This window comes from Cuculus canorus, chromosome 6 (genome assembly GCF_017976375.1).
Source record: "Cuculus canorus isolate bCucCan1 chromosome 6, bCucCan1.pri, whole genome shotgun sequence".
NCBI classification, from domain to species: domain Eukaryota; kingdom Metazoa; phylum Chordata; class Aves; order Cuculiformes; family Cuculidae; genus Cuculus; species Cuculus canorus.
The window spans coordinates 3,833,666-3,860,726 of NC_071406.1; the positions used below are offsets into that span (position 1 = coordinate 3,833,666).

General features: G+C 40.8%; 1 long non-coding RNA gene across 2 annotated transcripts in view; it reads right to left on the bottom strand.

The window, feature by feature from the left end:
• Positions 1 to 24,258, bottom strand: part of LOC128852589 (uncharacterized) — a 66,527-nt gene extending 42,269 nt beyond the window's left edge. For both annotated transcript variants that reach the window (XR_008450567.1, XR_008450566.1), the window contains exons 1-2: positions 24,148 to 24,258; positions 206 to 355 (exon numbers count right to left, since the gene is read on the bottom strand). This is a non-coding gene — a long non-coding RNA (uncharacterized LOC128852589). The remainder of the gene's footprint in view (positions 1 to 205; positions 356 to 24,147) is intronic.
• Between the last annotated feature and the right edge of the window lie 2,803 nt (positions 24,259 to 27,061).

The window sequence follows — 27,061 nt, forward strand, 5'->3', positions numbered from 1 at the left end:
AAATTCTGGAGCCACATGACACTTCTGATGTCTACTGGATTGCACCCATATAGCAAAGGCAGTAGAACTGCTGCCCCAAGAGGTGGGCAAACCCCCAAGAGTTCAACACTTGACTATCCATTTACCCTCCAATATGAGCCAAGGAATAGACACCAAATAAATATCCCTTCTGAGATCTCCCTCCATTCTGCAGAAGTTCTCCTACCTCCAGATATAGGTCCTCAAGGTACATCAGAAGACTGGAAGCAGATGCTTTCTTCAGCCCACTTGCTTGTCTAATCCACTTCTCAATGCATTTGTTGGTAAAGGTGCTGACATTTATTCGAGGCATCAAAACTGTGAGCCTGAATCAGACCTGTGAAGTGTACAAATAACTATGAGTGTTATTTCTCTTACAAAAAATAACTGTAAGCAATTTTTTTCCGTATTCCTCCGTTATACCCAGCTTATGAAGTTGCAACGAGTCTTTAAAAACATTCCCAATTATTTTCTTATTAGACACTCCAGACTTATTCAAATAAGTTTTCCGAGTAGCCTGGCTGTGTAGGAAAGGTTGGAACGGTGTATAGTCGGGGCTGAGATCTAAGAGCCCATTTCAGCCAAACTTTTCCAGGCTAAGTCACATACTGAGGTTTCTCCGCACCTGAAAATAGAGAATCCTGCTGGAAATTACTTATTAATGATTTTGTATTGCATATCCATTGAAAAGGTATTCCAAACAGACCGAAAACTTGCAAGCTCAGCCTTTAATATTATATTTCCTTTTTCAAGGGGGAGGGGGGTTTGTTTTGTTTTGGCTTTTTTTTTTCTTTTCCTATTTGCAACAACGCCGAGAAAGCACAAGGTTTGAGAAGACAATGTCATAAAGTGTAGGAGAATCATCCCCTTTCTAGTTTTAGCTTTTGGGAGGAGATTCAGCTCAGCTGACATTTTCGCATAACCAGTACATCCTTTCCTATCTGCTGCACCGAGCTGAGTTCAAAATAGCTGAATAGAAATAACTAGCGGGCCAGTTGTGGATCTGACATTCAGAATTAAGCAGATGGTAAACACAAAAATACAGTCTGGGTTAAATACTGACCACATTTGCCAGAAGCACAGACATAGAAACCCTCGCCACATCCAGATCATAGGCAGAGCACATACAGATCTACCAAAACCGTAAGAGCAGAATTCAGTATAAATTATTCTGTGTTAATACTACACGGACATCTGACAGTATTTTTCTTTTAAGGACTTTTTTTTTCATCAAAAGGATGGAATTTCACTCTGTACTGGACACATTGGCCAAGAGCTTTTTCCCAAATGGATGCAATCCCCTTTCTGATCTGAGTGCCTAACGCCACTCTCCAACCATTTCATCCAGACACGCTGCCCCCGCTGCGCTGACGGGTAGGAGGTGATATTTAAAGCAATGCCAATTGAACACAACAGGGGATAGGCATAGCAGAAGCAACAGAAGGAGGATTTTGCAAGAGCTCGCTAGATCACATTAAACTCCTTCTCTGGCCACATCCAGTGTCCAGCCCGTATGTCTGAAGATCTTGCTGTAAGCCTTTGTTATTTATTTGGAAATTTACTGTGGCTGTGGTTTAACTCTCTATTTTGGAGCTATTCTCAAATTGATATAGTGCACTTCAGCCCTCATAAACAATAATCAAAGGTTCTGGTGCCTCAGAGGACAGGAAGGCAGATGATCAATACTATGATGACTTGGCCTCTATGGGAATATTACTTATACATCAAAATTTGTACAGAAGAAGAGAAAGCATGTATGTAGGAGCTGTATTTATTAAGTTAAGAGACTCATACCTTTAGCTAAGCATCAGTAAAAGCCTCATAGACAAACTTCTTTGTTTCTGGCAGAAATAAATACTTATTATTGCACTGGGAAAAAAATACTCTCACGAATCCTAACTATTTTAATAAAAAATTTAATATGTTTATTTCTTCCAGACTGGAGATAAAAAGCTGTCAGAAAAATAATGGTTTAAATTACAGTGAGATGTTTTCTTTACCTTATCTTTCTTTTTCTTCTTTCCTAAAAATCTACGTAGCATGCTCAGAATTTTTATTTTTAGTAAGAAATGTCAAGGAAATGCTTTATGGTAAGTGGCTGCTCACTATTAATTCTTTTGTTATTAAACGGGGAACATTAATTACCATTAATCGTTTTGACTCTAATATATATTTCCAACAATAAAATCTTTACACACATATACAGACCCTATAATCTAATCAAGCAATTTTCTCCTACTTACTTGGAAGGGAGAGAAAGAGCAAGATTGTTATTGTTATTTCTACTTTTTAATTCTGAAGAGGGGGTGGTACAAGAGAAGCTGGTAATGGGACCTCTATATAAGAACAGAGAAAAACAATAGCTATTCCCAGTCAGTGTATGCGCTGCTCAATTGGTACCCATAAAGCGTAAAGTACCTTAATAAAGGTAAAGAAATTTAGTGAGATAGATGTGTGTGTCTCTATGTCATTAAACAAATGTACTGCTGTGCAAAAGCAGTGATAATAATAAAACTTTGCTTTCCTCAAGAAAAAAACATTAACATCTAAAATAATTTGGCAGCAATTAGCGCAGTATTTCCTACAATAGCTCTGACAGAGCCCAAATTTCCAGTGCAGCCAATGAAAATTCACATCTAGTGACATAAAGGTAACAGAAGTTTATCGAGATGAAGAAGAAACGCGAAGTTATAAATGCTGGTTGCTGCGACCAAAGTAGTCATGGGAGCACTTGCTGCAAACTCTGATGATTTACATGGGATAAAACTGGAATGTTGAACCCTTCTTAAATGTGCCATCATCACATTTACCCATTCTCATATCGGTAGGTTCAGTTCTTTAAACCACTGGACATAATTTTGCAGAATAAGATTGTTATTACTCTTCAGATGTCCTAATTTGGATAAGCATGATGAATGAATGCACTGTATTTCTCAGAACAAACAAGCTGCAAGCTCCATCTTAAGCACAGAAGCTACAGTGTGACTGATTAAGTATGTATGCTGCTTGCCAAATCTCTGCAGATCAACACACTACTTAAATCTCACTTTCGCTTTTAGACTTATAATTATTCTCAGACTGAAGTTTCCATAATGAACAGTTAAAATCATTTATTTCAAATATTGATTTGCAACTGGAGGCCTTACATTAATATGTATCTTAGTCACTTTGGGCCTTTATCACTAATCGAGGCTTGTGCCGGCAGAGGAGACAACTGTGTGAAGATACCCTTTCACTGGTATGTGGTCCACAAATTGCACCTTGAAGCCCAAGTCATCCATCCAAACTCCAGCAGCAAAACAATGCAGCCAGATTCCAGCAGCTCCTTAAATCTTTTTCGCTCACTGCATGTTAGATTACATTTCTTTAGTCCATCCTTGCAAAACTTTAACGTAATAGGTTATAATCTTTCCACTTGTGCCTTGTCCTATACCTTCCCACTCCAGATAACTCCCACCATTCCTGCCTCTGAGCTTCAGCTCCTCCGCAACCTCTGAGCTCCTCCACAAATTTCCTTTTCCTCCTTAGGACTGTGATGCCTTTTCTCTCTTCTTTCAAGTCATTTCAGAAACACAATTGTTTAACATAAAAGTCAGTCTTCTAAGAAAACATAGTCAAACGCTTCTTTTTTTTTTCCCTCCAGAAAACCACTGCATTAACATAATATGTCACAAGTAGCTCAGTATCTATTTTATATCCTAGTTCCCATTCTAAATCTAACTGTTGCCTTTACAGACTGTAAACTGCCTCTTCCAGCAGCACAAGCGGCTGCTGAGACCCCTCAAAGGTTGTGGACCATCTATGTGCAACGGTGTACGGATGCGCTTTGTTCACACGCTTTCCTTAATGAAATCTTTCCAGAGGAAGAAGTAACAAGACACAAGATCATCAAAGGTCATATCTATTCTTCGCTGATAGATAAGTTTTAAGAACAATACTTATTCCAGCAGTTCCCATCGATGCACAGGAGTTCTCCGGGTATAAACTGGAAAGAGGCAGGTTTAAACTAGACATTAGAAAGAATTTTTTCACTGTGGGACTGGTGAGACACTGGCCCAGGTTGCCCAGGGAAGCTGTGGCTGCTCCATCCCTGGAGGTGTTCAAGGCCAGGTTGGATGGGCCTCGGGCAGCCTGAGCCAATGGGATGTCCCTGCCCATCGCAGGGGAGTTGGAACTAGGTGATCTTTAAGGTCCCTTCCAACCCAAACTATTCTATGATTCTATGGAGAACATCATCTTAGATGTAGTGTGCAATCATTTTTATAAGTCAAAGGCATTGCTGGAAGAACTTCCCATCTGCTCAGTAGATAAAGCGCACCAAGGTCCGTCCAGCAACATGTTGGAACATGGATCTAAAAAGGCAACAACAGACCAACATCCCCTTTCATTGCCCTCCATCCATCAGCAGAACTGAGGGTAACCTACTTTCTTTCAAGGAGTCCCAGTGTTTCAAATGAGCATAATCATACCAGCAGCTCTCCAGCACAATGACACGGAATACACAGTGCTAACTCACATACATTATTTGATAACATTTTAGCACCAAACTGCTTTTTCTACCCATCTGCCCACGTTTTTCCCTCCTCCCAGGATATCATGGAGTTATTGACATTGACAGAACCAGGTTAACAGAGACTAAAGAAACACCACGAGCTCCTGCCCCTAGCACGAGGGATTGAATATTTGGTTTTTTTCCTTTCTTCCTTTCTTCATCCCCCACAATGTAAAAGCTGGCAAGCTCTGGAAAACAACAACAAGTTGCAATCCAGGTTTTTTTGCAGGCAGCGCTACTAATGTGCTTTTTGTACCCTGACAGGGGTCATCTGGACCTCTCTGAAAAGACTTGGTAAAGAAACAACTTCTGACAAGTGATTTTTCTTTAGCTGCATAAAAGACAGTGCTGTTACAAAAGGTAACCTGAGATTACGTCACATACCTGTGTGACATGAATAAAATCCCTATATTTTGAAAAAAAATGCTGATTTTACTTAACGTTTTACCAGAACTGGTGAGAGCCACTCTTATTCCAATATTAGTCACACCTGAAAAAACCCCTATCATACTTCCAGTACCTGCATTTTCCTATTTTTGAGCAATTCAAATGTGATTTGCTACCTTAAGATTAACTTCTGGTAAAATAAATAAATAAATAAATAAATGAAATCCAAACATTTCCTGCTTCTACTACAAAAGAGGCAAAATATCTAAGACCTAGAGAACCTGTCATAAGTTATAGACATAAATACCACAGTCTTATATCTTCGGGAATAACTTCAAATACACAGAACAGCCACTGGTTTTAATCTTATTTTTTCCCTTAATAATTGACCTACATAAGCGACCAAAGCCTTGGTACATTTTAGTGGCATAATTTAAATATCTCTTTACGTGTGTTGTAGAGTTGTCACCAAAGTCCCTAACCAATCATTATAGGAGACTGAAGACTGGAGAGATGCTTTAGTTGCTGCAGTATTTAGGGAAAAAAAAAAAGACAGAAGAAAAAAAAAAACCCTCAAGAAATGAACAACCTGGTGGAGATTTCAATCCATTAGCAGCATTGAGCTTGCCAGTTCTTTACTGCAGCATTTGACAAGGCTCTGAGCCAGAGATTAAGGCACGTCTCCTGAGGAAGGAAAAGAACAGGAGCTTCCACACTTCATTAAGGATATGTTTTATTTGCAAACTGCCAACCCACAGAGTGGCACTGACTTTTGGGTCATGGAAAAGGTTGTAGTTGCGCATTTGAACCATGCCAAGCTGAGCCGGATAATAGCCTTTAAAAAAAAAGGCAAATCAAAGAGAAATGATAAGAAAAATAGAAAAATCCATGGTTGCAAACTACCTAAAACAGGACTTGAAATGTAGCTTGTGATCCAGTCAGGTTTTTCCTCCTCAAAAATCATATTAAAGCAGGAAAAGTGCCCAAAACAACAGGGAGCAGTCGGCTACAAAATGCATATTCATGCCATATTTTTTTCATAATTCAGACATACATTCTCAGATTTTTTTCACATTGATTGCTCTAAAAATGTTAATATCCTTATAGAGTCAAGCCTTATCATTACTTGATCCTTTGCCAAAGACTGTACTAGCATTCCGTGACTGTATACATTTTTAACTAAGCTATTGTTGCTTTTTTTCTGGCTTGTTTTTCAAAATCCAAAGAGAAATACAGAGCTTATATAATTTAAAGTATAATTCCTAAATCACCCATCAAAAAGAGCCAATTCTTGGAGTCTTTCTTTGGTATTTGCAGTGGCAATTTTTCAATAATTTTCAAGCGGAGTTGTATTTGAGTAAAGACATGGATGCCAGTAAAGGTAATTTTTCCCCATTCCAGGGGAAAAAAAGCTTTAAAAATAATGTTCTGTGTTAGATCCCACATCCTCTTTACACTAACATCAACAGGATAGTTTGCAATAAAGATAGTGCAATGGTTAAAGATAAGGGAAGGAGAAAAGTTGCCACGAAACCATTACTGGGAAACTCACCTAAGAATAGGTAAATTATATTGTTGCGACATACATGACGTATTTCTTGGTTTTGAATACACAAAAATGCTCCAATAGTGATCACCAACAGAGCTTTGAGTTGCTCAACTTGCGCATCTAGTTGGTGCAGTGGGAACCACCATCACCCCAACTGCCCATTTTCCCCACCCCGCTCTGTGTCATCTCTTGCAAGAGGTTTCCCCACCTTCAGAAGTCATAGGAAGGAAAAACTGAAAAAAGGGTAATGTCTTTTTTTTTGTTTTGACATATCCTCAGATATGTAAAGATATGGATGGTGTCAGGATTTAGTTCCAGAATAATCTGGTTTTGAGCAGCTCACAAACAAGAATTTATTTAATATCCAGTTCCTGGCTATTGTCCCTTGCCCTGGTGGCTTTGGTGACAGAGTTGAAGGCCTACAACAGACACTGATGCTAACGTCCAACACTCTCTCCATCCAGGAGAGTCTCTCTGCAACCCCGTTGTGTGGACTGAATGCAGCAGGTGACGCTGGCAGACATGAAGGTGAAGCTTTGCTAAGATCTAAACTTACGGCCATGTATCATTTTCAATACCTAAAGGAAAACAAAGGCGTTACAGTTTCTTTTTTTATCTGTAGCTGAACTAAAACCATTTATGGACAGAGAACACCCCTGCTGTGTCCTCTGCATTTCTTCATTACCTACAGAAATACGAACTTGATAAACTAGTGATATACAGAGAAGTAAGCATTTTTAAAGCACCACCAGCCCAATTACCTTAGTAGAATTTCTCTTTCCTTATTTTTTTTCCAAATGCATTAATTTCTCATATTATTCAGTTTTATTTCACACGTCCATGCGTGAGTTTATTTACCGTAGTTCTTCCTCTGATGAACTTCCTGATCTTCCCCATTTCACAATCCCTAACAAGATTTTCAAATAGGACTGGTACTTTCAGCATAACTCAAAATGGAAAGATGTCATGACAACCATAATTGGCAGCAAAAGTGGCACTCCAGCTCAGGCTAAGCAAAAGCTTTGGTAAGCATCTTTCCTGAGATCAACGGAATATTTGCTTTGCTCCTTTCCCAGAACCACTTCTCCCCTCCTCCCTGCTACAGTCACGCGCAGAGCAAAGAGTCAACAGCTGCAATGAATTTTGTCTTTTTTGTCTTCTCCATTCAGGTTAACCAAATTTCTGACCTTCAGAGGAACAGTCAAACTATTTGTAAAGTTGAGATGAAGGCTTGGTTACGATTCAAGCTTCATTAATAAGATTAGGAGACGAAATAGAGTTTTCATACAGAGGAGAAACACAGCATCTCCTCTTAGTCTTATGAGTTGAGAGAGAATCAGTGATTGGGAAAACCACCAAAAACTAACAAGAGGGAACTTTTGAACTGTTGGCCAACTTTGCTTTGCTCCTATAAATTTTCCTCACTTGCCATGTTCCTTTTGCAAGAAAAAAAACCTCCAACTCTAACAACAAAAAACTTAAACCTATAAACATTAGTTAGCTTTGTGGTGAGGTGTTTGCCTGCCAACCTGAGGTTAGAAGCAGAGCTGTGATCCCAAGAGCTAGGCTTTGTATTATAGTATTGTATTTTTGATGCGGCAGTTAAGACTCAATTACAGTTTCCATTATAAACCCTGTTTTTCAAGGTTTTATACCTCAACCATTTTCCTTTCCATCATGCTGAACTTGGCATATAAGCACTACGGATACACATTTTTTAAATAGACTAAATGAGGTTGGCCCATTTTTAGACACAGAGTAGTCAGAAACTGTTTGTCAGTTGATTTTGATTTTTATTCTTTGAATTTCACAAAGTAAAGTACAGTTTCACTTTTAAAGCTAGATTACTGCAAAGAATTAGTCTCTGTGGTTGGGTCCAATACCTCTTGTCCCTTCTAAGAAAAATTCAATTATATATTACCCTGTTGGCAAAATTCTCCCTTTAAGACCTGATTTTCTAAGTGCAATCTCGGATACTAAGGCTTCCAAGGCATATGTTTCAGCAGAGACTGATGCATATCAAGCCACTTACGGCTCAAATGTGGATTTTATCTGAATAACATCTCATTTTTGTAAACTGGGGGCAATACATCAATTCAGAGGTCAGTATCATGAATCGTCGAATAGTTTGGGTCGGAAGGGACCTTAAAGATCATCTAGTTCCAACTCTCCTGCCATGGGCAGGGACGCCTTCAACAACTTGTATCAGATTGCTCATAGCCTCATCCAGCCTTGTCTTGAAGACCTCCAGGGATGGAGCATGCATAACTTCTCTCATATCATCATCAATGATAATCTTTCTGGTGACTTCAGGAAAGCTTTGGACCTGACAGGCTCAGAGGAACTGTCTTGTTGTTTTCCTCACCAATGACTCAAGGCTGACTGTGCAACGTGGGGCAGAGGGAGAGCTGTCTCACAGGCCAGGTGGAACCCAGAGCTGAATGTACCCTTGATAAAGACCAAAATCCAGATGACCACTTGCTGTTGGAGCCCTCTATGTGGGGCTGCATGTCAATCGGTAATTGCACACAGCAGACGCTAATTGCTTAAAAGTTACTTCATCTTGGAAAACTCACTTTGTTAGGCCACAATGAATATTTGACTTCAATTTCCATGCATTCCTTCCACCTGAATTTCCTGTGCTTTTTTTCTATTAATTGCAGATAGTTGGAATGACAGAACAATAACACAAAGTTTCACAATTTGGCTTTGCCGCTGTTAGACTGATTCACATTCATTTCCCCTCTGTGACTCTTTGTTTCTAGCATAAAGGTTTGTTTCCTCTGAAGTGCAAAGAACTCAAAGTTAATATTTACTATTCCTGGTTTCTGATATTTTTCCCCAACAGAACTGCTCTGTAGTCCAAAAGAAAGCAGAACCAGCTCCCAACTTTTTAAAGTGACCAATAACTCTTTGAACTTCTAAAATACCATCCTCCTGGCATCTCAAACCATTTTACATTATTTTACACACCAGTCTTTGAGTACTCTGGTAAGATAAGGAAGTTTGATTGTACTAGTTTTACTCTTTGGGAAAACAAATCACAGCAAAGATCGACTCACCCAAAAATCACACAGAGGATCAGGGTCAGAGACGGGAAGAAAATAAATATCCCACTTCCCACTGCCATGTTTCAAACTTTCAGCAGGATGCTTTCCAACACAGAAACTGAGTAGAAACTATTGTGTTCTAATCCAAACTTTACTGATAGTGATAATTTTCAATAAGCTTTAGCTCAAAACCTTATTTCTCATTTATTCTGGAGAGAGATATGCATGAATATAACCTAATGCATGTAACATCACACAGCATTGCCATCTCTCTGCGCATCGCATAGCAGCAAGGTGAGATACCAAACTGGTAAGCGTAACAGCAACCTTCATTGCTGCTACAGTATACATCGGATTGTTAAGTCAAAGCGATTTTTCTCACACATAACAGACTGATCCTATTACAGGGGTGAAATGCCCAGTATTAGGTCACCATCTTCCCTTTCCCTGCCTACGTACGATCACCATAGGCTGTATGCTCTCCGAGCGTACGTTCAGATCACGGTTTTGTGAACAGTGACAAGAACAACTTTCTTGAAAGCTATCAAAGCCATCCTCATTATCCTTTATGGGCTGTGTAGAAAATGTCTCCACTATTAGACGTTTAACTGGAGTGCAGCAGAATGGTTTTGCTGGCCCCCTCCAGTTCTTTGGGTAAAAGCTCTGTTCATAATCAGTTTCTGCTTTTTTTTAATGACCCTCAAGAGGTCCCTTCTGGTACACTTCAGTTCCCTTTCTAGTGTCCCATTGATTTTACAGACTTTAGGAACTTGCTCTTAACCTTCTGCTTTTTTCCTGGATCACTGCTGAACGATTAGGCAGCCTTTTGTTACCCACTACGCTGAAAGTGATAGCTGGAGAATTAAAACACCAGTTACAATAACATTTGCTAGAGAAAGAGACTGCACTTCTCTCTGGGCTATTCACCCTCTTTATGTGCATGAATTTCTTGCAGAACAAGAACGAGTTCAGACTCAGAGAAGAAAAATACAGGACTATCTGCTTGAGTACGAGATTGAAATCTACTCAAAAGGCTGTGTTTGAATTGTTTAAATCTTAGCAATGGAAGTGAAGTATTTAGTGTTGGGAAGGGCAGGGCAGAGCCTGGAAGACAGTGAGCAGTATGTAAGAATGATATTAAAAAAAAAAAAAGAGAGAGATTTAAAAAAAGGATTTTAAAGGATTTTCCAACTAAAGTGTTTCCGTTTATCTGATTTGATTCACATGGAGCCACATCAGAGCCAAAAAATCTAGGCTTGCTGGGGATTTTTTTGAAGTTAGAGAAGTTTGAGAAATACCTCTTAAGATATGCCAGGTAAATTCAAACAAAAGGATGTTTGGCGCAAGGACATCCTCTCAACAACAGCGTAGCACTGGCACAGACTGTGATTCAATGCGCTGTTCATCTCAATGACTCTGATCTTTCTTAGACACTCTGATTTCACCAGGATCCTGCTGCAGGAAGGTCTGATCTTCCCTATGCAAGACTAAGATCATTTTCTTCCTTATCTCCTCCCCAAGTAATGTGTCAATCTCTTTAAAGGCAGGTTATTTCCTTGGAAAAAAAAAAAGAAAAAAAAGGTAAAGGGCAGAGCTCCGGTATCATCCTACAAGTCCCACTCCAATTTTCCCAGGAAGACAAAGTTCAGGCACCTCCATTTGCATCAACAGGTTTGAACCAGTGTGTGGAGACGGTTGCATCCCAATTACCGGCCGCTGCCCGCTCTCCTGTTGCTGCTGCCTAGCTGTAAGATGCTGAGGGAAAAAAAAACCCCACAACTTTAAAAACAGAAAAGGAAATTGCATCCTTGTTGTTGTTGTTGAGATACCAGCTGAAAAGGAATCATTATAAAGAGGTTGATACTTTCAGGGGGGAGACGGAAGACTCACCCGAATGATCCTAGTTAAGGGCCTTAACAGAGCGACGGCTTAATGTCTGTTTGAAACTGGTGAGTCTCCCTGCTTGGCTGAGTTTGAATTGTGTATTACTGCAGTAACATCACACAAACAGGGATCCCCTCCTTTTAAAAACTGTTCGCTCCCGAAATAGCAACACCATTTAGCAATATTTTGTATCAAGACAATTACATTGTAGTATTATTGTAGTCTTAGTACCTCATTAAAACAAAAAAATGTTAAATCCTTGTTTTGTTGAACACAAGAGATGAATAGTAAATATTGATTTAGAATGAATGCAAACATTTCCCTAGGAGTGGATAATTACAGCCTTTCTATGCAAAACACTTATATTTGAAGAAGCACTTCACTTACTTTGCCATGTGGTATACATTCTTTAGTACATTTTAAATTATACGTTGTCCTGGACAGTGTCTGCTCTATAATTTCTTGTGTCTCTACACCAGAGTCAGTATGTAATTTTAAACTGCAAACTTTCTGCCAACTAGAAGGGGAGAACAGGCTTAACTCTTTCCCTTAGCTGGGCTCAGAAATCAATTCAGACTGCACACATAGTCATAAGACCAATGAGCTCAGTGCTCGAGCAGCAAGGAATGAGTTTGGTCTAGCTGGAATTTAACAAAGATGCTGCTCCCAGCAGTCCTTGTTTTCACACGGCATTTTCTGATTACATACGAGCCTTGATGTGCTCTAATTTGTAGCCAGATCACAAGGAGTCCAAAAGTTTGAATAAAAACGTTACTTCCAGAGAATTCACAAATGAACTGAATATTTGAGAAAGAGTGTCTAAGTTGAGAGTATTCAAAAGCATATTTGAAGCCAATAATTTATTCTACTTGTTTTGGCATTGAGATGTGCAGATTATTCACAGGCTGACGTGGGATGTGCTCGGCTCTTACCAAGGAGGGTCAGGTATGCGTATGGTGCCTCGTGAAAGGAAGGGACAGAATTTATGCCCCAAACCCTACAGCCCTTGTCAGGCATCTTAAACTGTGCAGGTTTATTAGGTTACAAGACTGGGACATAAATTCATACACAACTTAATCAGGCTACATGAACGTGAAGGCAGTACGCCCCTACAGTAACTTGAGAGATTAATCCAAATGAATTGTGAATATTTCGTTATCTTATACAAGCACAAGCACCCTTACGGCATGTGTTTTATGGGCCAAGTTTCCCAAACCTGGGACCTTCACCTAAATTACTTTATTTTCATGAATATTCACATCCTCAGCTTTCCATCCCTAAACCAGAAAAAAAAAAAAACCCAACCCTAAATGGATATTTAAACTCATCCTTGCTTAAGCGGCATTTAAAGTTGCACTTGCAGCCCCTTGACGCATCAAGGAAAGGCTTATGTGTTTTCCTGGATACAGAAACTTTAGGCCCCACAGAAGATTACTGACTACAGTTAATTCGTTGCAGTAATGAGCATTACAATGGTACTCAAAGGAAGAGCAAACAGGAGCTGAATGCGATTCCAGACATTGACCGCAAATTGCATCGCCTAACCCAGCACCAGTACAGCGAGTGAAAGCACAGCCCTGGTAGGAAGCTGTTACACGTGCCATATACTCTGATTATCTTCGATGCTTTTTTGTAAAACATACAAAGCTAAAGGTCTTACACACTCGCCGTCACACATGTGTTTGTTCACAAAGCAGATCCCAATGTCATTCCTGCTGGATTTTTAGCCTGGGAATCCACTGAGCATCTACTACGGCACACTAGAGTGAAGCATAGTTTTAAAGAACCTGTTAAGGGAGAAGCGGGGAGGGAGAGAAACCACGTACATTCAAAAGAAAATGGAAATTACAATTTCAAGACGATTTCCTGGCCTACAAAAAAAGGGAGGATGAAAATGAAAAAAAACACATATCAAAATACAACGAGTTCTAACTAAACCAGTAAAAGATTGTTGGAAGAAATGATGAAGTGCTGATGCCCCATATTTTCTCCAAGATATTTCTCATGATCCCCACCCTTCACCCACCACCAACCCCTTTCCTTGCAGAGGTTTTATTCGGCAGTTGATTGCATGGAGATTCATTTCCCTAATGCGTGTTTCCTAAGACACGATTTTGCACTTCCAGAGAAACTTAGGAGAGTGTTAAAGCAAGAGACTTCAGCCCTGTGGGCAAAGTTATGCGTCTACCAGGAAAATATTCAACCTCCCCACTTGGCACCTATTCCTGCGCTGTTCGGAGGTAGCCACATCTCTACAGCAGCACCCAGGATAGTCCTGCTTAGAGCGACTGAAGAAACCTTCCACTGGAATTGCTTTAAAATTAGCTTTTCCCCTTGCCCCCTATTCTAAGGATTTGCATAACCATAGGGGAAAGGACGACACGAGACAAAAATAAATCTGGCTGCTGCAGAGCCAAAATCAAGGGGAAAGTGTCAGGGCAGTGTTTTGCTTTGGGTTTTAGTGGAGACAAAATAACTGAAACCAGTAGGAAAGATAACGTATGACTAAGAAAATTCCCTGAGCAATCAGAGGATATGTTTTCAGCTTTTTTACATTTTAGTGTTATTTTCTCACAGCAATGAACTAGGATGGGACTGGAGTCTCATGACCAAGCTGGCACAATCCACGCACCCTACCTGGATAATCACGGATTGTAAATCATCTTTTTATAAGAATTTAACTTTTCCGCTTCCAACATAACCAAACATAGTGGTGAGGGGGCCACTAATCATGACAAAAAATATACTTCAGATTCTTTCTTGAAGTGCCAACTCCAATAAGTTCTGCGAGTGAAATTAAATGCATGTTCTTATTCCAAAACCCACAGTTTCCCCCTGGGATGGACCAATCTCAAGTGGGGGCTGAAAGTTGTACCACAGCCCAGGGTTACACCCATTTTTGCAGTTCTTTTTTAACTACTGCATGTAGTATAAATTGTGTTCCAGCCCACTCAGTGACTGTGCTTTCCAGCACTGGTAATAAAAAAAGATGTCTTCATAGCTTCCACATTCCAGCACTAACGAGTGGGCCAGTCCATATCTTCCCTCAGTTTCTCACAGTTTAATGTTTGTTTGCTTTAAAGGCTTCTCTGCAAAGCTAAGGGCAGAAAAGAAAGAAAGATCTGGTGTGTGGCGTAAGTGACGGTTGGCGCCAAGTCTGAGAACAGTAACAAAGACTCATTTTAGAGAAGAAATTAAAGTGGAAAAGACCTATTAGTCTGGGCACTGCATCTCCCTGCCAGTGTAAGGTTGCTGCATGGCAAGGGATGCTTTTTTGCAGGCTCAGCGCTGAGCTCTCTGCTTCTGCCACCAGCACGCTCCTACCCCAAAATCACACCATTTGGGTGCAAAACGCAGCCCTCAATATCCCAATGCTGCAAAATCCTCAAGGAGAGAACTTCACCTCCTGAAGGCACCCAGGGGACAGAGACTGAGCATCTCCACTCCACGTGCTTCCAGGTGCCTGGAGGAGCCTGCCCTGACCCATCCTCCGGCGAAGAAACCGGCTGTGGCTCTAGCATGCCAGCTGCTGCCCCACCGCCGCCCCGGCCAAAGCAAACATCACACCATGCAAATTTAGAAGAAAAAGCAGAACAGAGGACAAACACAATGACCTCCTGGTGGGAATAAGTGTGGAGACAAGGCTTTTTTTTTTTTCCCCCTCTTTTCTTCCTCCCCCTTCTTCTTGGAAGGGAGGAGAAAGGTTTCTTGGCTCCTTACTGCGAAATGTAGCACTGGCAAGGGAGAGGGAGCAAATTTAAGCACTGGCTTCAGCAGATATTGATCTCTGTGCACGTTGAAGTGAAATAGTGACCCATGGCAACCTCACCCCCAGCCACGGAGTGGGGTCAGGGAAGGCTGTCTGAGATGGAAGGAGTCATTTTAGTCACTTTTCAGTCTTGCAGTCCCCCACAGCTTATAAAATCCTGGAGAACATATACGTTCTGGCAACACGGACAGCGAGTGAAAGGTGAGCAAGTGTTGCAGCAGGGTGAGCAAACTCGAAGGAAAGGGTGCAGTGGGGTCAAGTTTTCCCATCCTGGTTCCCAAATAACCTCCAGAAACCTGACAGCATAGAAGGAAGCTAGAAAGGATGAAGTTCTTTGCCTGTGACATGAGTCAGATGTAGAGGCAGAAGAAAACAGTGGAAGAGCAAATAGGCTCATGCTATTTAAATAAATAGGAAAAAAAAAAGAGGAGTAATTTAGTACTTTAACAATACTGGCACTCAGGAAAGATGCCTTATTTGAAAGCTCTCGTGTGTTCAGGATTCCAGTATTCCCCTCCAGACACATCTATTCTCCATTCACAGGACTGATGGCCAACGTATTCACAGCTAACCCGGCGCATTCCTGATCTCTGGGACCTGCTCTGCGTGTGCAGAAGGACGTTTTACAATGTAGGCAGTTGATCTGCACACACTACAGGCTTTGTGCAGGACTTCTTGATGTCAGGCATCCAAACTGGAGCTGCTGAAGTCCGGAAACAGCCCAGACAAATAGCCAAAACAGTATTTCTCTGTACGCAGAATATTTTCAAGTAGAATAAATGCACTTGGATTATCCTGGCTGTGTAGGGGAACAACCTTAAAAGTTCACAATGAAAGCGCAGGGACCTAGCAGACAGGTCAGCAACGGCAAAAGTCTTCATATCAAATAATAATCATGAGTAGAAGAAACAAATCTGAATTTCCTAAGCACAGAGAACGCTCGCAGGGCTGGTGGAGACCGTACTTCCCATACGAAAGTGTTAACAAGCAGTGAAAGAACTGAAGCACATCTAATTAAAAATGCATACCAAGGCATAAAGACAGAGTATAAGAGTAAACAAATGGCAGAGACCAGATTTGTTTGCAATAAATGAAGAGGAAAACACCACACTATGCAAACTCATCCAGCACTGAGGATACGGAGGGAGGCGAGCGGGCAAAGGCACTGCTCTGCAAAACCTCCCAAAACAAAGTACAAGGCAAGCGAAAAGCACACGGCGTCACCAAGCACAGGAGTGCAGGACAAAGGAGTGGATGTGGTGCAGGACAAAGGCGTAGAAATGGTGCAGAGACGCGGTCCTTGGTAGGAACATTTGCCGTTTCCAAACAGGTAGTGCATTGCAATATGGTTAGACCAAAAGATGCTGCCAAGCAGAGCTGCAGCTCAGCATATGAACAGTCCATCATGGGACACAAAACAAAACAAAGCCTTCTGGAAAAATAGTACATTTTGATATTTCTGCTGTTAAATATAAAAAGAGAGGCAGAAAGACAGTGAGTTGGGCCGGAAGGTTTGGGTTGTCCTTGAATGGCCACTGCTGTGTTACCAGCTGGATGTGTGGAGTCCATGACTGTTACAGTGAGTGACAGTCCCTTATTTGCATTGGGTTTTCAGAAATAAAAAGATGATGTACCATTAGAAGAGCTCTCACAGCCAGGAAATACTGACACCCACCATGTTAATCATTCCTGATTCTGAACAATGCTGGGAGAAAAGTCCAGCTGCTTTGCTAAGGCTTGTGTGTCACACCTTTACTGCGAGAAAACCGTGGGCTTTCTGGAGCTGTCAGGGACTCGAGGCCAGTGGCAGCAGCTTGTCCCATCTTCCTTTGCACTGATCACAGGGCCACCATCCTTTCTTCAGCAATTATTGGGTCCTGCAGCACTGAGCAATTGCGATCACACTATTTCTTGGAAGCAGCGTTTGCCTGATTACTGCAGAGTACCGTCATCTGTTTGTTTTTTCAGCGTGCGATAGGCCACCGTGTTCATTCCCTTGGGATCCGCAGCCAAGCGCAGTTCCCATCCAAACGGGGATAAAAGTTCAATTTTATTTCACGGTTTTGTCTTCCTTACAACAAATCTCTTCTGACAGTGTTTTCTGACTGCTAAACTGATCCGTTTTGAGCGATTGATCTAAAACATCTGTCTGTGAGATTAAAAGCAACGTTGAAGGGGTCCTCCAACTCTACTCCACAGGTGTGGAAGATTTCAAACACGAAACTAGCGAGGAACAAGAGGAAACTTTTAGGCAAATGCGTGCGCCGCATGGATTTTGAGGCGTGCGTCTTTCCCTGGAAAATTTTGCCAATTGCCACATAACACAGGAAGTCATGCTTCAAAATATTTAAGGTTGCATTTCTCACCATTTCCTTCTTATCTTTCATAAGACTTACATTTTAAAATGTCAGCTTACATATGGGAATGTTTAAAATCTCAAGGATGCTGATCCATCAGGAAACTTTTAAAATCTTCTCCAAAAGTTGTAAAGGGTTTGGGTTTTTTTTCTCCCCTCCCTTTCTCTCTTCTCTTAATGGATTGCTTCTGTTTATGTTGTACCTGCTTTTTCAGCTGACGTCACTCCCCCAGCCTTGAGCTGTTCTCCCTTTAAAGCAGAGGGAGCAATGTAGAGACTTATATACACCTTTTGTAGTACAACTGAAGGAAGGAATATATCCTGACATCGCAATTTTCCAAGAAACACAATAAAACACAACAAATTTCATTCAGAACAGACTTAAGCCATGAAAATTTGTGTGCAACGGGTGCACAGTGTTACTTCTGTAATAGGTCTGAATACCATTCCCAATGCTTGGCATTACATTTTTGTTTAAATTCCAATGCTTACTCTTTTGCCATGATTCTATACTTGGGTTTAGTATGTGTATTCCTTACTGCCAATGTAAATTTATATAATGTTAGGCATACAACACTTTTTCAATACCTTTCTGCTATTTGGCTGTGCTATTAACTTCTAAAATATGATTTATTTGAGTTGAGTTTAGTTTTGGCAAGGAAGCAGGGGGCATGGCGGGTTCTTCAGTGCAAGCACAGATTTATTATTGGCAGCACTGTTCTGAATGGCATGGAGACCTGTATCAGAAATTCATCTTACTCACAGAAATGCCAAATCTACTGGGGATTAAGTGCAGCACCTCTCCACCCTCCCTTTCCCCATCTCACTTGGTTACCCTCCAACACTTACCAGCTCAGGGATGGGACTGCGACTTCTTTCTCAGCTCAGAAAATAGGGGCTGCTGTGGGATGGCACCAGTTCCAAGTGTGATAGGTTGTGTTTAGGCAGAATTTCTTTGTTTCTTAATAATAACATCACGTCTTTCTAGGTCATTGATAAATAAAGGATTTAGAAGGGCAATAAAAGGATTTTTCCTTTTTCTTTACTAAATTAAGCTATCACTATAAAGGCCTTACATAATTTGCCGTAACCTGTGTTAATGTAATAAACTGTTCTTTGGCTCTCAGCTCGTATAATGCTTAATAATATACTTAACTTTGAAAGTGAACGTGACTCTCATTTAACTAAGAAAGCATTTTCCTGCTTTTCAAGAGGAACAAAAGTGCCAATGTCTATAGATAGACAGACACCGGTGCACCTTGACTTGTGGAAATAGCCACAGTGCTGTCAGTGGCAACAAAGAGCATCAGATTCCGCATACTGTGGAAGTTATTTTACACACGGTTATTTTATGCAAAGCTATTTTTCTTCTTCAGAAAGCTGCTAATCACGTCAAGAATAGACTAGGTTTGTCTTCCCCCATAATGCCAGCAGACCAAAAGCAGCAGACAGAGCAGCCATCATTAACAAGTCAAGTGTTTTAGATTCCCACCTTCAAGCTAAAGGAGCTGTCTGTGTGGGTGTGAGCAGTCCTGGATGCCAAACAAAAACCTAATCCACAAAAAATCCATCAGCAATGGTGATCGGCTATAATGAAATACATGCTATTTGATATAACGAAACTAGAAGATGATATAATGGTAGATACCCAGTCTGGGCATAGGTAGGCAGCTATTCCAAATATCAGTGCTATGTCAAGGTTTGTTTCCACAAAAGATATGAAAGACTCTATAGGAGTGGATTTATTTCTGTGAATATTTGTCTATTTTTTTTTTTCATTGTATTCACATCATACTATGTCACGTAGGAAAATGTTTTAACAGCCTCTTTGGGACAGCAAACAACAGAAAGAATACATATCTAAATCCCACATAACTCCACTACCACTCTTTTTTCCTGCTGTACATTACATTAAATAGGGAAAAACTATACAACCTTGAAACTGTGGTGTCAGGGCAGGCTGAGGATATCTGGGACACGAAGTAGATCTCGAGGTGTGTGCCTTCCTTCTGCTTCCTCCTGTGGTGAAGCACCAAAGTATGCCAGCCTGTATCTGTTGGATTATTAATCTACAGGAAAGAATGCATTCCTGGGGTCCTGCCCCCCCTAAAACTAGTGAACACGTTAATTGTTGTAAGACCCTGCTGAAGCCTCCCCTGCATTTAGCTCACCAGATCCTTCAGAAATGGGTGAGGTTTCAGGGTGGCCCAGGACCGGGGTTATCTGCAGCCTCTCCTGGGCTCTTATTTTGCATGTGAAAACCGGGGTGTCACTCACTGATGGCTGTGGAAACACTGCCTCATGCCTTTCCCCCAGTCAGACTGAGAAATGGGGACACTGTACATCCTCTTACACCACTCAGCTATGAAACTGGTGCGGGGCTTTGAATAATTAACAGGAACGACTAGCCTCGCCTGCTTACAGGAGTCATCAAGAGAGATTAGCTAGAAGCAAGTACTGATGCTCTTAAACTTCTTATGTCTACAGCTGGCCTTGTTTTTTTTCCCTCCTTTTCATTTAGCACCAAATCCTCCAGGTGCTTACAGGGCAGAGCTGACAAGAGCCGCAATGGGGGCTCATCCGCACTGCTACTGCAGAGCCACGTTGTGCTCAGGTGCCCCCGATGCAGGGCTGCTCCCCAGGTTGGCAGTAGCCCCCACTTCCATGGTATCAAGCTCAGGTTCCCTTAGTTTTTCTTGTCACATCATAAAAAAAGACACTTGAGCTGCAGTCTATCAGGTTAAATCATTTTAGCACCTCTGTTACCCTATGTGGACTTATAGTGCTGAAAACACATTTGTGGTTTCCTGTGCTACTTTGGATTGATAGAAAAAATGCCCCAATTTCCATTTACTTGTGACAGAATATTGCCTGTCGTCTTGTTTTATCTCTTCAGCTTAAGAAAAATAACATAGGACATGATCACCACTAATGAGATGGCACATTCTATATAACTTTTCCTGCTGTGTTGTTTTATTTACCAGCATTCAAATCCCTAACCTTCGTCTCTCCAACCTCCTTTTAAATGAAAGGATCCTCTTGTCTCTGTGAAGTTCCTATCATCTACACTGGTTTGCAAGTTAAAATTTCAGCATCCATTTAGTTAGTGATGGTTATTCTGCTTAATGACTCCTATACCCTTGTTAATACTGTTGTATCTGGCTCTAATATTTTAAGATCTAGTCTAATATTAATGCTAAATGCTAATATTAAAGATATGCTACTAATATTTTAAGATCTAGCTGCTAGGGTAGTAATGTTCGGGGAGGTGCTTGGGAGTTTATTGTATTGGAAGGACTGCCGGGTAAATTTTAATATCCTTTATGAACATTACATAGAAATCTAAGTAAAATGGGAAGAGGTTTCAGTGATTTATTTATGGAATATCCTGTCATCAATGAGATCAGAATCAGGTTGAACATGTACATATGTGTGGGCCTGTGAATGTATGTCTTTCTGTATCTCTCCAATAAACCAGAGTGAAAAATAACCACTGTGTGTGGATGAGGTGGGAGACACGTGCAGCCTTGCCTCCATCAGGGTATAGCGAGTGCTGCCACTTCGGATGATGCTACAGAGACGGGGAAAGGAGGCGGCTGCCATCCCCCAGGAACCCCAGCCTTGAGTTCATCTCCTCCAGTACTGCTATTTGACCAGAGTATACAGCTACAAACAACCACATTTATCTCATGGCAATACAACATCCTAAAAATTTACAAGGGACTAGGGGAAAAAAAAACCCCACATACACCCATCAAGCCCCTATCTTAACATCAGTTTATTAACCCAAACCTCTGCCACATGCAAAGGGAGAATAGAATCCACTTGTCTTCTGAAGAGCAATCTCTCCACTCAAAATAAAATACACCGCAATGTTCATTTCACCACGGTTTAGGAGTTAATGAAAGATTTGCACCTGTACAGCTGTTGCAGACTGAAACTGGCTTGTGGAGCGAACGTGTTTTCTGGTTGAGACAGTTGTAAATGCCTTGAGTAAAAACACTGAGGACTGCTAATGGATAGGTTTATTTTAAAGCATGCCATCTGCTATCAATCATAGAGAAGTATAGGAAGCAAGTTTGGCTGTGCTCCCTCCTTGTGAGCCTGATAAAGATAGGGCTGTGGTACTCTGGAACATTTAGTACTCAAGAGAATAAAACATCAAACCTACTCAGCAGCTCCACTAACAATAATAAAAATGCCTCTGCCTAAAGGTGACATTCTGAATTTACGATTATTTGTGTCTATAAAGTGTATTCTTTGGCTCCTGACTCATTCTGACTGTCTCACTACAAGAACAATACATTAAGCCTGCCTGAAGTAAATGGAAATCCTATCCTTTTATTAAACCAGCAGCCAGTACCTGAGATGTTCTAATGCCCTGTAGGACCCAAAGAAGGTTTTCTGTTCTAAGTGTTAATTCTTTCGGTAGGATTAAAGTCAACTGCAGAGAAAATGCTTATTTTGTACACTCAGTACTAAGCCCTTCTTCAGGTAAACGTGGTTTTAAAAGAGAAAGAATTAAAACAAGAGAACCCAAGGCAGATTCTGAATATGCAAATGATCACAAAACGAAGGCTACAAAAATAGCCGTTCACCCCAATAGCTCATATTTCATGCTACTTAACATTTGATACAGGAAAAGCTTATGCTGTAAGAACCTACCCAGGAAAACCATGCACAAAATATCCAAAAGGTGTGTGCCAATCTTCCTTCCTAGCAGCACCCTTCGCATGTGCTGAGATTCTCCAGAAATGAATCCAGGGATTTTTTTTTTTCCCCCTTTTTTTTTCCCTCTTTCTTTTTTTTTCCTGTTTTTTTTTTCCTACGCTGCATTTTCCTCAGAAAAGGCAGTTGGAAGATGCAGAACTCCTTCCCCTAGATACACAAGCCTGTGGTTGACTTCAGAGGTATGAATCATTCCCCTGGCTAACGCCACGTCCCTCTTCTGTCATTTGCCCTCCGGTACGCCGCCGATGAAGCGCTCTTGAGCCTGCTTGCTTAAAAATAATTAAATATATAATGCTTCTTGGCAAATTCACCAGATAGAAAAAACGCTTAGCAGTACAGGACTCTGTATCCAATAACATTAGGCTCCTATCTCCTATCTGCATCTCAACCAAATTCCCTAGCAAGTCTGTTGTTGATGGAAAGCATTGCTTTGGAAGCTTGGGGAAAACTCACCTGGTGATCAAGCTCACGAGCCTAATTAGAGTTAATAAAGAAATTAAAAGTGGCCAAAAATTAGAATGGCAGCATGGAAAAAAAAAATAAATAAGTAAACACTAAGAATAGAAGGAAGATAAAAAGCGATGGGAAAAGTGAGCATTCCTTTAAAATCTGGTCTGAAAGGAGGTTGTGGAGAGGAGGGAGCTGGGCTCTTCTCCCAAGTGACAGAGGACAGGACAAGAGGGAATGGCCTGAAGCTCCGTCAGGGGAGGTTCAGGTTGGATATCAGAAAAAAATTCTTCACAGTAAGAGTCATTGGGCACTGGAACAGCTGCCCAGGGAGGGGGTCGAGTCGCCTTCCCTGGAGGTGTTTAAGGAACGGGTGGATGAAGTGCTGAGGGACATGGTTTAGGGAGTGTTAGGAATGGTTGGACTCGATGATCCAATGGGTCCTTTCCAACCTGGTGACTCTGTGATTCTGTGATTCTGAAAAGTGACAGTGATTTCTTTCAGTGCCCTCCACACCCTAAATGCTTTACATAGTGAGCCTTGGGTCCAAGAAGAAAAATATAAAGCAGAAGATTAAACTTATTAGTTCACAATATTAAACCAAGACTACTTCTGTTCCACATTCACTGGTTTGAGCCTCATAGCCTTAAAAATCTCTCAACTCCACAGTCAAATGACCACTGACCACTGAAGTGTAAGTTCGGTCCCCTTCTCTGGGGATGAATATAACTGAAAAATAAGTTCGTCGGTAAGGATCAAAACTAGTAAATACTTGAAATGAGCAAGATGAACGATCATAAAAAACAGCAGGAGTCTATAGAGGCAAAGGTAGAGAAGGTTGTCCCGAGAGGACATGAATGAACTCCTCAGTGAGATGGGAGCAGGCTACATGGTTGTTTGACTGCAGAAATACTGGAAACAATGCAGGAATATATAAAAACAAAGCTTCAGCAAGAAGAAAACACAAACAAAAGCAGTTATTGAGACTTCCTTGCTCAGAAACACCAGGTAATATCTCTCTGGAGGTATTGCTCACCTGTAGATGAGGATTGCCAAATAATGGCCTTTTGCTCAAGAGCAATACCTCATCTCATGAGGAAAGAAACCTCAATGACTGTCTCTCATCACTGTACCAAAAGCCACTCAGTTGCGTGCTTTACGAAGAGGGACATTAAGTCACGTAAGAACACATCATAACACTGAGGACCTGTCATGAACATTGTAATCCCCAGCAACAAAACAGCTGCAGCAAAATTCTATTTATCAAAAATATAATAGCTTTCAATCTTTCACAGAGAGGTACCTCTTTGTCCAAAAGTGTTATTGGCAGGATCTATTTTTTAAGTGTGGGGTGAGACTTTTGGATAGCTGGTGGGAAGAGAGAAGAAGTTGATCCAGACTCACCCATAGTCCCATGCTCATGACTGGCCGGAGGTCCAGGTTCAAATTCTAGCTCTGAACTTCCCACGTTGAAGGCAAAATCCATCAGGGAAGATGTTCTTTATAGCCTTTATCCAGAATGTTTTCATTAAAAAATAAAGTAAAATAAAGTAAAGTAAAATAAAATAAAATAAAGTAAAATAAAATAAAGTAAAATAAAATAAAATAAAATAAAATAAAATAAAATAAAGTAAAATAAAGTAAAATAAAATAAAATAAAATAAAATAAAATAAAATAAAATAAAATAAAATAAAATAAAATAAAATAAAATAAAATAAAATAAAATATCCAAGGTTTTATTTCCTCTCTCCTGAGAAAGGGAAAGAGATTAAAAGGCTTGACAATTTTTCATGGCACGGACTTCTTGTTCATGGCCAGCCCTGCCCACCACACTGGCCAGAAGTTCAAAGGCATGCTGCTCCTACCAGACACGATAGTGTGAACTCTCCAACTTTTGCATGAACTTCTTGTGTTCTTTTTGGACTCGTTCTTTATTACACACAGTACGATTTCATACTTGAGTTTGCAAGCTCAGAGCTGCCTGCGCACCAGAGTTCAAGTCCCTGGAACACAGTTCATTGCAGCTCTAATGAAAAAGCACAATGATTGGGCCTGCGTCGCTAAGATTAGACATTAGTGGCCATATCAAGAAGAGAAATACCTGCAGATTAGTGCAGCAATTTGCTGCTCTAAATCTGAACCTTCTAATCTCTCCTTTTTTTTTTTTTAAAGTAAGTAGCAGCCCAAGAATATGGGAAAAGAATTAAAACTACATTTACTAAGTGATTTATAAAATACTTCGCCATGTGTTTTAGCAAACTGACAGGTCATTAAAATATAGTTAATAAACATTATTCAGAACTCATTGCCTTAGATTAACACTACTTTAAAATCACAGTTGTTCATTGATTCAGTCAATGCACTGCTTACAAGAATAACTCTGATTGCTGTTCCTGCCCTGTTTAATAAAGTATGCGATGGGTAACTCAGAGATTATTTTCTATTTTCTAAATATTTCAGCAATATTTGAAAACGACTTTAAAATTTGCATCCTGGCAAACGTGACCATGCAGAGAAACTGCTGTGCAGTGGCTTATGGGAGAAGGGAGAGCCACGCTTCCACTAGGAGATTGCTGAGGAGCATCTCCTCCCGCACGGGGCAGCTTGCTGAAACCAGACACGGCACAGCCTGTAAATCTGACACCTGTGTTCAGATGTTTTGAACGTGCATCATAGTTTGGTTAGGCCTAAATATCCTCTCAGCAGCAAAGGCACTGGATCCACCGGAACATCCAGTTTTTCCTACCATTAACCCCAGTCTCACAAATGTGTATCCAGTGCTGACTGACGCTGCCTGCCAAAAGCATCCTAAACCCGAGTTAAACTAAGAGTTTGCCATATTAACCATTCTGGTAGAGTGAACTACATCTTCCAGATGTGTTGGCATGTGTCAAGTTAAACTGATTGGCCTGTTATGAAAGGGTGAATTTAGAAAATAGTGAGAGGAAATGCCGGGGAACACAATCAAATGCTTGGCTCTGTGGGATATTTGAAGAGTTGTGGTGATAGGACAAGGGGGAATGAGTACCAACTGGAGAGAGGCACATCTAGACTAGACATTAGGAATAATTTCTTCACCCTGAGAGTAGCGAGACACTGGCCCAGGTTGCCCAGGGAAGCTGTGGCTGCCCCATCCCTGGAGGGGTTCCAGGCCAGGTTGGATGGGACTTGGAGCCCCTGATCCAGTGGGAGGTGTCCCTGCCCATGGCAGAGGGGCTGGAACTGGATGATCTTTAAAGTGCCTTCCAACCCAAACTATTCTATGATTCTATGATTATTGAACACCTCAGAGCAACAGGGCTCCTACTGAGCCATCCTCCCAGCTCGTGGGAGACTGGAACTGTAGGTACAAAGCACGGAAATGTTGAAGTGAAAACAAGGAGTAGCAGTGAAAAAAGATGGGGAAAGGTAGCACTGTTTATCAGTGACTGATTTCAAAACACCTGAAATCATGAGCCATTTCTAATCAAACCAAGGAGAGAACCATCGTGCATGACTTTCACGGATGACAACTTTTTAAAATTTATTATATGACCATCTAGAAATATCCCCTTTTGGAAGCTCTGCCTGAGCCAACTGGAGTTGACTGCTTTTCCTAAACATGATTTATGCAATCACAACCGGTTCAGATACTGCAGGTGAAGTCACACAAAGCTCCCAGTTCTGAAGGATTGCCAATGAGCAGCAGACATCAGCTGAGACTGTCCCTGCTGCAGAGGGTGGCGAGCTGGTTTTACTGCTATTTCCTGCTGGTTTGATATCGTGGAAGGATTTGGTTATAGTATTGCTGTTTTGAAAAGAGGCTGATCAGACTTGCGTTGTACTGTATACCTTCATCTCTCAGGGTTTTTTCTTAATCTAATGCATACATTGTAGCTCAAAATATGGCAGGAGAGAGTTGGAAGTGAGAAAGGAGTCAACGTATTTTACACATGAAAACATTACTGTTTATAGCTGAATTAGTAGTATAGTTAAAACTTAAAAAAATCATGGCCCAATCAAGATTGTGTCCATCTAAGTTAAGCTAAGATGAACATCCCCAAATTCTCTCAATGATGATTTTTAAAAACTTGTAGGATCTAATAAGCTTTCTTTTGTTCTTCCATTTCTTTTTTTAAAAAATAATAAACTACTTGATATTCAGAGATGTCTGTAACCTGATGGATGGCTTTGATTTATGACATCTCTCAGACATCAGAATTCTGGATTTGAAAGCCAAACCACGGGGGAGATACAGATCCTCCAACCAGTTTTATTTTTCAGTCTTTTAAAGTGATTTAGAGTTCAAAGTCTTTTGTCCATTCTCCTTTCATACTG